General features: G+C 35.3%; 1 protein-coding gene and 1 pseudogene across 1 annotated transcript in view; one reads left to right on the top strand and one right to left on the bottom strand.

Annotated features, from left to right (window-relative positions):
* Positions 1-13400, bottom strand: part of LOC129775075 (uncharacterized) — a 179844-nt gene that overhangs the window by 151210 nt on the left and 15234 nt on the right. The gene's annotated exons all lie outside the window — the stretch shown is intronic.
* LOC129775076 (replication factor C subunit 3-like) lies at positions 1009-2056 on the top strand (annotated as a pseudogene).

Raw genomic sequence — 13400 nt, 5'->3', positions numbered from 1 at the left:
AGCGTTCATCCGCGCTTTCATGATAAACGAAGAGCTTCACCACAACAGCGACAACATGCTCCAATCAGAGCTGCGATTTGTCGTGAGAATCAAGTGATGGTACTCACACAAAGATAATCAACAAATTTTGTACTACGATTATCTTTGGTGACCATCCCAAAGTCAGTCCAATAGTGTGAGAAGAGTATTATCACAACACTAACGCATGGTGAACTTCTACTTGACGGTAGAAATCCGAGCTCCTTGGTGAGTGTCCTGTCGCTGAAATGTCAGAATAGTGCGACACTCAAAAGTCTAGCTGATGGTTTGGTGTTTGGCGATATTCACAACATTCGCCTCTTTGTATTCGTTCTTCGTGACTAGGAATGCCAGATGTGAATATACAGTTTCATTTTAAATACAATTTGAAGAATATTGTGTTTTCAGGCATGTATTTTCTTTTCAACTTTTCAGACGGCCTTAACGTTTTTAGCGGCACTTCGCCGACTCTACGTAGTAATACACGTGTCATTTGTATTAGTACTTAGTTTGTGGAATAACACGTCTTGCGTATCCCCTCTATTCCGGCTCCCGATCGGGTTTGAAATTAGCAAAATGATGTATTTTGTAACCCGTTCGACTTCGATTTTTTCACCAAATTTGTTTCTCATCATTGCAAGGATACTAAATCTGCAGACATGTTTGCAATTTTACTGATATTTAATGTCCTGTCTATCCTGTTGCAAACTTATATTTTCAGTTGCAGACTGTAGGGATATGATATTTCTTCTCTTTATGACTTGATTCCCTGCGCTTAAAAGCCCTTTTTTCAAACATTACTTTGCTATTCTCGCGGTTACAAAAGTATCTGCATCTCAGATTTCATCAACATTTCAGATTTTTGTCGAAGATTTTCAAAAAAATCATCTGGCATATCTGGAGGTGATGCATTTACTCTGACAAAGGCCAACACGAAAACAACAAGTCACCTAGTATTTTTGTATTATACATCAAATATTTTTGTGTACAATGGCTCTCTGAGTTGACCGCTACCGATCGCGCCAGCTGTCCAAACTGGACTACCACAAAACGCAAGTTGCGCATCTGATTAATCTTTGCTCCCAGGGAGACTTCCAGCATCTCGTGTTATACGGTCCTTCCGGGCCAGTAAGAAAACTCGCATCATGTATCTGCTGTGGAAACTTTACCAATCGGGCGTGGAACGGCTACGCAATGAAATATGAAACTTCACAACGCCCTCGAACCGGAAGGTGGAAATCAGTACCATCAGCAGTACATACCACATCGAGTTGAATTCATCGGTTACCGGGATATATGACAGGGTGATCGTGTCGGATTTGATCAATCAAATTGATCCCACCGGGTAGAGTGAATATGCGACTCGTCTTGTCCGTGGTGGATTAGCTGACCAAAGATACCCAGGATGCGCTGAGAAGAACCATTGAAAAGTATGTGTCTAGGTGCAGATTGATTTTGTGCGCCAATTCAACTTCGCGGGTTATTCCCGTGGTGAGAAGTCGTTGCTTGGGAATAAGGGAGCCGACTCTATCTTAGGAGAATATTCTTAAAATTTTGAATGTAATATTGTCATTTGTTTGTTTCTTGAATATAACAACACTATTTGCATTTCCGCACATTCCTTCGGAGAAAAGAATTACGCTATCCTCATGCTGGAAGCTTGCAAGGTACAACAGTAACCGTTCACGGTCAACTAAGAAGTACCGGAAATTGACTGGCAAATATTCCATCGAGAAACCGCCAATCAGATTGTCCTCGAACAAAGTCCACAGAAACTGGAGGGGGTGGGTGAACGGCTATACGAGCTGCTATTTCAAGGCGTTCTATCGAATGTTATAATCTGTGGATTGGTACCGAATCTGGTTAAAAATTGCGATATGAGTCTGAAGACGCAAACATTGAATTTTGTCGGGCATTATGAACACTGGATGCAGCAAGGAAGCAAACATATATTCCATTGGACGTGTTCGTGGCGCAGTTTGTAACACTGTATAAGAAGTTCCTCAATAAAGCCTCAATGGAAGTGGATGATTTTTGAGCGATTCTTTAAGATCGCAATTTTCTTTCGTTTTATAAAAAAATGAAATTTTTGTGTTCATCTCACGTTTATTAACTAAACTTTAATAGTTCTGGTGAGGCTTAACTCTAAATAAAAAAAGCGCCTTGTCGGTTTTCAATCGGATCATTTTCATGATCCGCAAATAATTATGAAATGGTAAATTTATCAATATACTTAAATACCATTTCATTCAAATAACGGTTTTTGCTGCACCATGTTTATTTGAAAATTATATTTAATATAACTTTTAAAATTATAACACCATAATCTTTTTTATTATAAATGTTTGTTCATGTTAACTGCAAGAAATAAATACTCGAATACTGAAAGACAATTGTTCGAATGAATCGAATATTTAAAAATGGCCTCACGATTAATCGATAATCGAATAAACGAAAAATTTAGACATCTCTAACAACTACAACAACTTCTACTTCAACAAACAAATCTAAACCAAGGAAAGTGAAGTGGAAGGTAAAACGTAATGTCAGAATTGCCATTCGGACGTATCCCGTAAGTTTGAATTTATTTACATAGATGGTATCCAAACAACACTAAACATTGGCTACAGTTTCGTCGGCACAGTTGATTGCCGTTATGAACCAGCACAAAAAACAAAGCTGCAAATTATGCACCATGTCGGTACCACGATCAAAGCATTCCCTGAATAAATCATATCACATTAGCCGAGCCAGCTGGCGGAAGCATATGCATAAAGATTACTAGGTTACTATTTTCAACGACAACTGTTTATTTATTATACTGCTTCAAATACCTTCGACGAAATCAAATGTAACCATACCAACGTAAGTAATAACATAAACAAATCCAAACCTTTCGTCTTGCCATTCCTCATACGTCTTTTCTAAATAGTGTAAATTACGAGCCACCTGTTAACTCCACCTTCTTGATCTAAACAACCGTCGCGATTGTCAAAAATGATTGGAACTGTCTGATCACTCACATTTCTATTACCATCATACGCCACAACCACCGCTCTCGTAACGTAAAGTTGTAAACAGAGCGATCGGCAGTGAGAGGCATTGGAACCAACCGTCATTTGGTTAGGTGTCAGAAACAAAAGAGTGAGTATCATTACTGAATATTTGGATCTCACGTGCCGTGAGAGGAATTGAGTGACTATGGTCAGCTTTTTTGTGACATTGACGGTGATGGATCGCAGCTCTGGCTCCAATCGCTGTTCAATTATAACTGAGTAGATTTCCGAGCGGTGCTCCCTTATATACCGATTGGTGTTTTCAATAGCCTGTTTTGAAAGCAATTTTAAGGCTATTGAAACAAGTTTTTGGATCAAAAAGTAACAAGTATACAACGCGTAGACATTTTATCTTTCGAATGAAGTGTTTATCATACCATTTTGTTCAGTTGTTTAGGAGCTATTAACGCTCAAAATCTCGGTCTCCGGCGTACCGCTTTCGTTTTCGAAACATTGATTTTACACCCCGGTATAGAAATGAAAGACGTAGACCAACGTCAAAACATTCAATCGATGTCGTGGACACAACAAGAATAAGATTTTTCTACGTTCCCAGATTGTATAAAAACAGCCAACCAAAAAGAAATGGACTGATATATTAAATGCACAAACAAAGAAGTAAGTTGCAGCTAAACATTTTTTTAAATATTAAATATATTTTTATATGGTTTTGTTTTGTAGTGGAAGAATGGTAGTGATGAAAAAAGGTAGAAGAGCTTCCGTGAGAAATATATTCGCGGAATAAATGCGCTATCACAAGCTTAAGTTCAGGATCAGCACCGACTGCAGTTCCATCATGGTCGTACTTTTAAGCAACAAAGTTTTTGAAAACACATCCGCAAAAGAAGATAATTTATAACTACAGCTACAGTAATACCCGACGGCTTAAAAAACAAAATTTTCTGTATTGTATTACTGCCAGCAAAAATCGATCGGATATCATGTGGATAGTTGCGGCAAAGCATCTTGTACGCTGAACACTGTTCTGGTTGCCGGGGGGGAACGCGAAACTCCAAGGGAAAGAAACAAACGGTAGCACAAAGCTTTTGATTTTCGTTCGGTTCATGGTGAGAACAATATGTACAGCAGAACCTACGAGACATGATGCCCTCGCAAAATACATTTGCGAATCGATGTACAAGATGCCGATATCGACCCTCTACAACCCAACCCCGCCTTTAGACGGGCTTCACGGATTTTCTTTTCAAATTATTCAGACATTATTTTCAACGTTCACCCCCACCAAAACGTCTTTAGAATATTTTCATCTATCACACATACACATTGGTTTTATGCTGACAGTTTCTGCTAGGAGTATTTTATGTTGAAAGTCGGAAATTCGAGATATAAGTGGAATGGGTTTTTTAGACGAATAAAAAAATTGGGTCTTAGAGGGTTGAACCATTGGAAGCTGAGTTCTTGGGCTGATGCCTCACCGATTTTTATCTGAATAAAATCGTCGACCTCAATGAATCCTCAAATGTTTAAAAGTATTATCAATGGGAATGCGAGAATAAAATAAAAACGAAATTGATGTTCTAATTGTTTTATTTTTAATTATCTTGTACATAACCAGTAAGCAGTAAATCAGGTAGCTGATACGAAGCCTTACTAGAATTGTTTTCTGTTTGAATTTCTGTAGCTGACAAATCCATAAGAAATGAAACTTGAGAACGCCATTCTCTCAAATTCATAGAACCTTCAGAACCCTCTGCACTCATGAAGTTGTGGAGCAGCGTTACCACTTCCACATTTTTATCAGCAATTTCTGGAAGTGATTATATTAGATTAGGAAAAAGTAATCCATTATTTTTGGGTGAAATTCAAAACTATTTTTAATATGCTTCGGATTATCCGATATGGGTCAAATATACACCATTTTGTTGGAAAATTCTCTATCGTAGAGGTCTTGGTCCTTATTAGTGAAAAACCATAGCAATTGATTTTTACAACCTTCTCTTGATCCCAATTTCTTGTCACTTGTCACTTAAATTTAAAAAAAAAATTAAAAAAAGGATTTTTTTTTAAATAAATTAAATTGCAAGCATTTTACTGTTGCAGTATCGGCATCATAAACATCAATCACAATTTCAGCGACCTGGTTTGCATTTTAGCATTTATAAAATGAAAAGTGTAAAATGTACCGAATTTTCTCTTTTTAGACCTCCATTGTTAACACCCTGTAACTCACTACTGGATGGAACAAACAAAAACCAACAAAAGAATTTTTCTTTAGTGTGAAATGTCACCTTTACAACAAGCCTAAGCATAAAACTGTATGATCGATATTACGCGAGATATTGATCACTAAAACCCCAACCTAATATTGTCTATCCGGATATTTTACAACGTGCAACCAGAATAAGTTATGTTTTTGGTATTTCTTCTAACACAATAAAGCAGATAATTAAAGCTTCCATAAACAGCCGAGAGATGTTGCATGAGGTTGGGCTTTAGAGGAAACGCTGTGTTACCAACAATGTAATGTGAAAATATTTTGTAGGAGTCAGACCTGATATATTGCACCAACATCATTGAAGTGTAGTGAATCTGTTGAGCGTTGCTTTGTTTTTGTTTACATGTAAAGCGGCGACGCGAACGTTAGATTGTGATTACAAATCAACCGATTGCGTCAAGCGAATGTGTTAGTACAAAACGTAAGCAATGACAGCTGACGAGAAACGGCGCACAACGCGGCATTCCACCTTCAATAGAAAGTAATATTCACTTATTTGACCCATTGTCACCCCCTCTAAGGGATGAGATTGGGCCTACTTTCATTTCATCGTAGTTCAGTGAAAAATCATTATTATTCAACTATTCGATCGTAAAACTCGTAAGTTCATCATTAGAGAACATTTCTACGTAATCAGAATTGCGTTTTACTCTAATTTACGATAGTTATTCAATAAAAAGTTAGAAAATTACCTTTTTTTAACCCATTCTCACCCCCATCGACGGTACGTTATTTCACCTAAAAATCTATTTCCTCATTCGAACAAAGATCAATTTCGTTAGAGCAAACATCGAAAGGACTAACAACGCTTATTACGATGTCATTGTAAAACATATGGGAATTCAATTTTCCGGGTTTTCAACCTTCGTTTGGAGTTTCCCAAAAATTTTCCGATTTTTCTCTCCATGACATTGATCTACGGGCAGATACGGATACAACAAAATAAAGATGGTTGAAATCGAACGATTTCTTCCTCGGGTTTTGCGCTTAGTAACACATTTGGACTTCAATTTCAATTTATGTAGATAAATATCAATATTTCTTTTATAGTTCAATTTTGGGCAATTTTTAGGGTGTATCTAAAATGTCATTTTTCCTAGAAAGTTTACTTACCGTCTAACAACTTCGTCCAACATCACATTTTAATCAGAGAACCTGATTTCTTCCAAAGGGTTTTTGGGATTTTTTCATTTATTTCATAAATTTTTCTTATTATTTAGGATCGAATAATAAGTCGAAATAAAAAATGGTCATATAACAATGTAAATAGTAGCTTTGGGCAGCCACCTAATGTGCAAATATCTAAAAAAAAAATGAGAAAGAGTTGGGTTGGGTTGGGTATTTGGCATAAAATAGCACTATCAAAAACTACAAGAACGACAAAAAAAACAAATAACGATGAAGTGAATAACTCCACATGTTATCAATTCGACGTAGAATTTCATTTTTTTTTGAAATTATCAGAACATCTGAACATCAGCATTTCAGGGGCAGGGTTACCATATCTACAGAATAATTTGTATTTATACAGATTTTTCAGACTTTTTGAAACCAAGAATCTATAGATACAGGTTACAGATTTTTTTTTTGGTTTTCATACAGGTTTACAGATTTAAAAAAAAAACGATCCAATATTAGTTATGGCTTGATCTCAATCATATTTTTTCCCCAACCTACCAATTTTATTCATAGAGAATCAGTCAAAATGAGAGTCATTTTTGCATTCATATGCAGCCTGTAGTATTGCTTTCTCATGTTCAATCTGAGACGAAAAGATGCAAAAGTCTACGTCATAGGCTAGCTTTACAATAAATAAATAACACTGTTTTTATTTTTCCTACTAAAGCACAGTGAATGCGAATTTTTATGTGGATACCATCGTCAAATTCATAATAACTATGCCAATCAATGATATTTAGTATTAGTTAAGATTATGCTTCAAAATTGAACTTATAAATTTAACCCTTTGCGGTCGTATAAAATTTCGACAAGTGTGTCGTACTGGTCGCAATAATTTTTACTTGAAAAAGCAGACATGTATAACTTTGTGAGATTATGAAAGATGAACAAGATTTTTTTTATTTTTTGTTAACTTCTTTTCTTTTCTAACTTTTGTTAACATAAACATAAAACCATTGTTTAGTAAATACTTATATATTTACTAAACAATGGTTTTATGTTTATGTTTCAACAATTTTTATTATAAATCTTCGTGTGATATCTTTCGCATGTATTACAAGAATAATTAGTTTGGTGTTTTCGCCTTTTATCTTTCTGTTTAAACAAACAGAACATCTATAAATTTATACAGTGCCGCGATACATGGAGTCTTACATTAATCCTTTTCTGAAGCATGAATCGCAACTCCTGTTTATATTGAGTACTGTTGTCTATTATTCATAGTAGCACCGTTTTGGTTCGTGGATAAATTCACAAGACATAAAAATTCGATTAGAAAAAGGGTGAACTGATACATTGTTGCTGGCTGACCAACACTAATTGTTTTTCGACTTCGCACTAAGCTCTGAACTGTTAGTGTGTTGTGATGGTGATTTGCTGAAGGATTGACGAATATTATGGTCATTTACAACGATGTGGATGAAAGAAGATAATAAAATGCTGCGTCGTTGGAATTATGTCGAATTGTATATTCATTGGCTGGTTTCCAATACTATCGCTCCATAAAGAAAGTAACGCACTGTTTTGTCTCAATTTCCGAACACCTAATCTTTGTTGGCCATCATACAGTGTCTTATTACTCAAAATAGTTCTTTTTCGTGAAACTAATGTGGTTTTTAGATACAATAAAGCATTTTCTTTCATTTGTACACCATAAAATTCATTTACAAATACATATTCATGGTGAAAAACTGAAAAAGTGTTTGATCAATTGTCTCTACCAGGAAAAATGGATTTTTGTTAAAAAAATCACAACTTTTGAGTTACTCGACCGATTCAGATGATCGATAAATCAAATTAAAGCCTATTAGCTATTCTTCTTTGGAAAAATATTATACTCCCAAAAATTTGGATTTCATGCTTTGAAACTTGATTCCAATTCCGAATTGGCTAACGCAATCATTTTATCGCAGGTTTTGACAGTCACTTTTTTGCAAATGCTTAATATTTTAAGTTATAGGCAGTACAAATACCTGTAGAGGATGTTAAAATGAATGAAGAATGTCGGGGTTTTTATTACTCAATTATTTATAACATTAAAGTTCAGTAAGTTTACATTTAAAAATGAAGCGTTCGGAATTTGAGACTGTTCGGAATATGAGACAAAACGGTATGTCCGAATGGTCTGCTAATATTTACTGATAGTACTTTTGGCATTATTCATTATTCAATAGGGTCTTGTTTCTGTATGCATTCACGTTGAAAACGAAATAAAATATATCCGCGATTGTACGGTGTCGACATCTGAATACGAATTAGTTTTCCACTAAAACTTATCATCTTTATATATAAAAGGAAAATTTTCCCACGTACGTATAAAAAATCATCACAGGAGAACGGCTGATCAGATCAGCACGGTCAGTATATTTTTTGAGTTTGTCTTCACCCAAATTAGAATGATATAGAGCAAGGTAAATGATTTTGGTTTGTCCAGTCGAAAACGTGATCATGATTAGCCCACTTTTTCGAATGCTCTAATTCAGCGCTCCTGTGTCAAATAAGGTATTCGAATGTTTCGAAACATATAATTAAAATTGTCTTTTACATGTTTTATAGTAGTTTGATAGTATATTTTTACGAAATCGCATGTTTCAAAGGATTATAAAATACACCTTCTATTTGTGTCAATGCGCCCCTCATTCGAGCTAACTTTTAATCGATCACCAGATGATTATTTGGCACGTATTCAGACCTTTTCTGGATTACAAAACTTACAAATACTGTAAACATCATGCTTGCTCACCATTTGTATTTGATTTACATAGCTAAACCATTAAATTAACGCATTCAATAATGTTGATTTGTCCACATGATTTCTATGGCAACTGCTTGGCGCGCTGAAGTTTGTTTATTGTGTCCGTCGCGGATAGCAGAAATAAAGTTTCTCTGTGTTTTAAAAAAAAACATAAAAATTTGAATAATTTCAACACCTTATGGTAGTATTAGCAACTAGAGACTTGGGACTTTTCAACAAACACAAACTCGTATCGATTATGTGTGATTTTCATGAAGAAAAATCGATTTGCATTTACTAGTTGCGTAAAAACACCCCAAATCGGACAAGCCAAGATCATTTACCCTACTTTGGAAAATATTTTAGATGATTAGAAAAATTCGAAAAATTCGGAATGTTGGAAAATTTGAAAGTCATTTTTTGGCAAGTTTTATATATCTAAATAAATAAAAATGATTTGGTCTCCGTTCCTCACGATTTAAGTCAAGAAGTCATTTTTTGGCAAGTTTTGTATATCTATATAAATGAAAATGAAATTAATTCAAGAATGGAGCAACGGATTTGAACAATAAGTATCAGAATTGAAATGTCTCAGTCTGCGTCAGGATTATTTGCTGAAAAAAAATTTAGAAAAACCACTCGGAGTGTTGAAAAATTTGAAAGTAATTTTTTGGCAAGATATATAAAATCTAAATAAATAAAAATGATTTGGTCTCCATTCCTCACGATTTAAGTCAAGAAGGGAGCAACGGATTTGAGCAGTTAGTATCAGAATTGATCTGTCTCGGTCTGCATAAGGGTTATATGTCAAAAAAGAAATTGTATACTGCGAATATAGATCGCGCACAAAGAAATAATTTTCGGGGAACGTGAGTGCTCGAAATTATATAAATCAGAAAAACTATTGTGGGCGGAACGAAGTTTGCCAGGTCAGCTAGATATAATATAAAAGTGTTTTCAGATACAATTTTTGTAAGAAATTATTTTACCAACAAAGTCTTCCATTCACATTGAACACTAATTTGATACGTAGAAGTTGATTTTCATTTATAATATGTATTTGAAAAGTGTTCATTCTGCCTGAAACCCCATTATTATCTTTGATGCTTCACTAACTCGTAAAACGAAGTTCAATGACGTATCGTTAATTTCGTTTACACCGTGAACTGCATACGAGAATAAGACCCATATTGCTGAGATAACTGCATTAGATCGTTAGTTTTATTATAAACATTCATTTTTTGGGTATTGGTACTTTGAATATGTTTTCAATGGTGATTTATTATTTTGTAAAAAAAGTTGATGGGTCTGAGCCTAGGGGCACGAACGGGATCTTGACATAGGACTGTGGTTGTGTGTAGTGATTGCATTTAAATTGAGTTTTTCATTGTTCAAAATCTGTATTTTTTCTCTTTTGATACTGTTCAGTCCACCGCTCAGCGCAGAGCACTGAATTTACGAGCGACAGGAAGGTGGTGGAAGGAAGACAGCAAAAGGACGATCGCGAGGATACACACACCAACATACGCCCCACCCGTGGGGAGAGTGCATTACGAGCGACAACATCCTGCACTGCGTGCAGGGAGATAGGGACTTGAGTTTCAACCGCCGCTAAGCAAAGCAGTTTATTTCGCTTGATAAAACATTGGGAAGCAAGAAGCTAAAAAGAAAGTATTTTATCTTGTAAATTTGGTGTAAATAAAATGTGTACAAAGGATTAAGTGACTTATTTGCTACCAACCGATTAATCCCTCATTCGGTCCGTGGTATAGTTTTTGGTTTTGGATTGGTCCTTAACAGGACCAAAGAAGCGAATGGAATTTTCCATTTGCTTCGCATTGCACGCGGCACTGGGCCGCTCGAAATCATTTCCGTGGAAACGCATTCTCTCCTAAGTAGCATAACTGCTACTTTGGTTGAGATTGCCATATTCGTTGACCTTGCGTGTCAGCCGCATGGGCGGCTGTGGAAAAGTTTGGTTCGAACACGCACAAACATGATCGCAGCAAAATACAGTCCACTGCTTGGTGAAACAACCAGCCGGGTGCTATGATTGAGGTTAACATCATTAAGAAGATCTCAAGCACAATTGTCAGTGGGGAACCCAATTCAGGCCGAAAACAAAGGGAAAATGCCAGTGGGGAACTCGATATGTTGGCTCTTGTCAGTTTAATAGGGGTTCTCTAAAGACGTCACCCGGGTGGAAACAACAGATACATCAAATGGATTCCCTGGAAAAACCGTTTCCTGTATGTACTTGTATCCTTTAAACGGGTTAGATGACATAAAGTGGTAGAATTCAGTACCGCAATCTGTTCAAAAATGTACACAAAAATACCATTAAAGCCATTACTACCCTTTTCTTCTTCAATCATGCAGAAGAAGACAAAGAGTCATCATGTACCATTTTTAAACACAAGTCTAAATAGTTAAGACCCACATAAATATAAGCCTAAGTCAAATCAATCTATGACTACAAAAATATATTATAGATAAAAATAGCATTATTTCCTTCATTACCATGTTGTCCGGAACATTATTTGTAATAACTGTATAGTCCTGTAAGATCGTGACTACTCAAGCTATCATAACCCACGTAAAAATCAGCTAAATCAGCAGCCATATTAATTTATTTCATTTTTACATAATGGAGTATGTTCGATATTATGACATCCTGGACCACAATTACACAAATTGTTAGTAGTTGGACCTACACGATAAAAACATGAATTGAGCACAAAGTGAATGGACGACATACAATATAATATAAAATTAATGCCTATTATCGGTAAATGGAGAATAACTCATGTTACGCATCAATTCACATTATGAGCTAACCCCCGAATTTAGGCAAAAAGATTGCTCATTGCGTCGGGGAGGAAGCGAGTGGATAGTGCAATCGAAAGAAAACATACCCAATTAACTCGTCAAATTGTTAACTTTTTTTACTATATTCACTGTTCATGTTTCGAGCAAAAAAAAATTTTGGATAAATTTCCTGTCTAATGATATATAACACAACATATGTCGCAATAACCATTTTAAGTAATATGCGTTCGAAAACTCTTAATGAATCGTTACATTTTTCGTAGAGTGACCCCCCTATATAGAAATCAAAGACATAGTCCTATGTCAATAGAACTATTGTTCGCATGCCGAAATGTGAGGAAATGTTTCGCTTGTTCGTTCTTTCTTTTTGCTAAGAGCCGCTCGTTTTGACAAATATTTTGCTGCCATCATGTTACATGTAACAATGTTTATTGGGTTCTACGAGGTATTTGATGAACGATAGGGAAAGATAAGAAAATTCGCTTTTATATACGAATTGTCGTGGTATTCAATGAAATTAAAAATTATAAGCAGTACTGAAATCAAGCTGATTTACAAATTAAACAAAAATTGATGAAATTGGTTCGGAAGGTTTCAGAAGGTTCCGTTTATCTTGTGTGCATTTTATTTTGTACGTTTCGCTTATTGTATAGATTGCTTGGAAGAAAGCTCATCTGAAAGTTTGGTATAATTGTTTTATGTACGAATGTCTACTATTGCAAACAATAATCCAAGAGGCCAAGATCTATCAAAAAATGTCATAAAATTTTCTTCAAACCATGCATATAACAACAACTTGACTCGGAATTGACAGCCTCCACGCCAGGATTCATTCAAGAATGGTGGACCTGAAGACATAAACTTATTAGGCATCTTTGCATGCTCAATTTTTCCAAAATTAGTCTCGACTCTTCAGTAAAGGGTGAAACTTTGTTGTGCTTTCGTTTTAAATCGATATAGCACAAATACATCAACAATATGTCATACAGTAACTTAGTAAGGAAATTGTCAGAGTAACTTACAGGAAATTGTCATACAACATTCTGAAAATCATAATTGAAATGTTACATTGAAACAAATACATTGTGAAAACGGAATTCCATTTTCGAAAACGGCCATTTCAGAGATAGCTGAATTTTTGGGAAAAATAGGCATAGATGAGGGTAATTTTCTTCTAATAACAACATCGATATAATTCAAAAACGGAAACTGTGTGTCATATGAGTGACTTTTGGAAATAACATAAAAATATGAAAAAAATACACTTAAAGTCCTATACTATAAAAATGCATTTCAAAAACTAAAATAGCAATCAATTAAAATCAATTAGCACCAATGACGAAAAAGG

The sequence above is a fragment of the Toxorhynchites rutilus genome, chromosome 3 (assembly GCF_029784135.1).
Source record: "Toxorhynchites rutilus septentrionalis strain SRP chromosome 3, ASM2978413v1, whole genome shotgun sequence".
Lineage (NCBI taxonomy): Eukaryota > Metazoa > Arthropoda > Insecta > Diptera > Culicidae > Toxorhynchites > Toxorhynchites rutilus.
This window is presented reverse-complemented; position numbering and strand designations above follow the sequence as displayed.